The sequence below is a fragment of the Brassica oleracea genome, chromosome C3 (assembly GCF_000695525.1).
Source record: "Brassica oleracea var. oleracea cultivar TO1000 chromosome C3, BOL, whole genome shotgun sequence".
NCBI lineage: Eukaryota > Viridiplantae > Streptophyta > Magnoliopsida > Brassicales > Brassicaceae > Brassica > Brassica oleracea.
In genome coordinates, this window is record NC_027750.1 from 36916090 (window position 1) to 36917700 (window position 1611).

The window sequence follows — 1611 nt, forward strand, 5'->3', positions numbered from 1 at the left end:
TTCCGACGGCAAAGGTTTCTCGGAATATTCCGACGGCCGAAGTTCCTCGGAATATTCCGAGGGCATATCTCCTCGGAATATCCCGACGGATACACTTCCTCGGAATATTCCGACGGCAAAGGTTTCTCGGAATATTCCGACGGCCAAAGTTCGTCGGAATATTCCGATACCTCTTTTCTCTCGGAATGTCCTCGGAATCTTTAATTCTCGGTATTCCCTCGGAATTTTCTGAGGAAATTCCGAGGAAATTTTACTTTCCGACGAGAAATTTCCGACGACCATTCTCGTCGGTATGTCCCCGGAATACCGTTATTCCGAGGACATACCGACGATATTTGTCGTCGGAATACCGGTGTTTTCTTGTAGTGAAATTTTAGTTTGCAAAAACTTTTGGAAATTTTTACTTTTCTTAATAAACTTCGTTAAAAAGCATAAACGAATTGAAAACCACTTTTTCATCTTTTATAGTTAATTTATCTAATCTAAACTCTTAGAAATGCACTGTGATAATTAATTACTGCAGAGACCACTAATTATGTTTATTTACCACCAAACCAAGACAAGTCAGTAGGCAGTGATTTTCTTTGTTCATTTGTTGCAAGTGCGAATCTCAAATTACAGCGTTTTATAAAAAACTTCTTACACCCTCCCTGGAACACCATATGATAAACACTGGACCATATTTTGGATTAACAAAGACCTAAGACTTAGAGCCTAAACAACATCTAAGGATCATTTTTCTTCTCTCTTTTATCATCTCACTTCTTCTATATATATATGTTCTTAGAAGCTTCAGTAGATTAAGCTAAACTTAATCCTTACTACCTTATCTTTTCTTTCTGTAATCTTTTGTGTGGACCAATTATTAATTTAAGAAAACCCTTTGACAAAAAAGGTAAAGAGGATATTGTCTTTGATCTCACCAGTGCCGGCTGCAATCGGGATAAGAGGGTACTGGGCTGGTTTGTGAACTTAAAAAAAAAGGAGAGTGGGTGGTGCTTTCATTTTAATATCCCCTATATGTTAATTGAGAATCATTTGAAAAATTAGAACCTTAATTTTGTATTAATTAAAAAAAACCTTAAATCTGATGTGGTACTCTAAATGATTTCTAAATTCCATTTCAAATAATTCTAGAGCATCTAATTCTCTATATATTAATTGAGAAGCATTTGAAAAATTAGAACCTTAATTTTGTATTAATTAAAAAAACCTCGAATCCTAGGTGGGACTCTAAATGCCTTCTAAATTTCATTTCAAATAATTCTAGAGCATCTAATATAAAGTATAGTTTAATCTAATGGTGTCACATTATTCCATAATTATATAACACTAGAGAACATTATATTAACCTAAAATATAAGAAGTGTGTATTATTTCCTTAAATAAAAGCTACGGAATTACCTAATATGATTTACATATATATGGCAATTAATGATTATGAATAATAAAGATTTGATAACAATTTTTGTATCCTTCTCTATTTTTTGTTTAAATTTATATTATTAAAAAAAATAAAACAATCACGTTAACCATATAATAAAAAAATTAGAATTTTTGTTATATGTTATATTTTGAATTTTTTAAAATGACTTTAAATTACAAAAATGA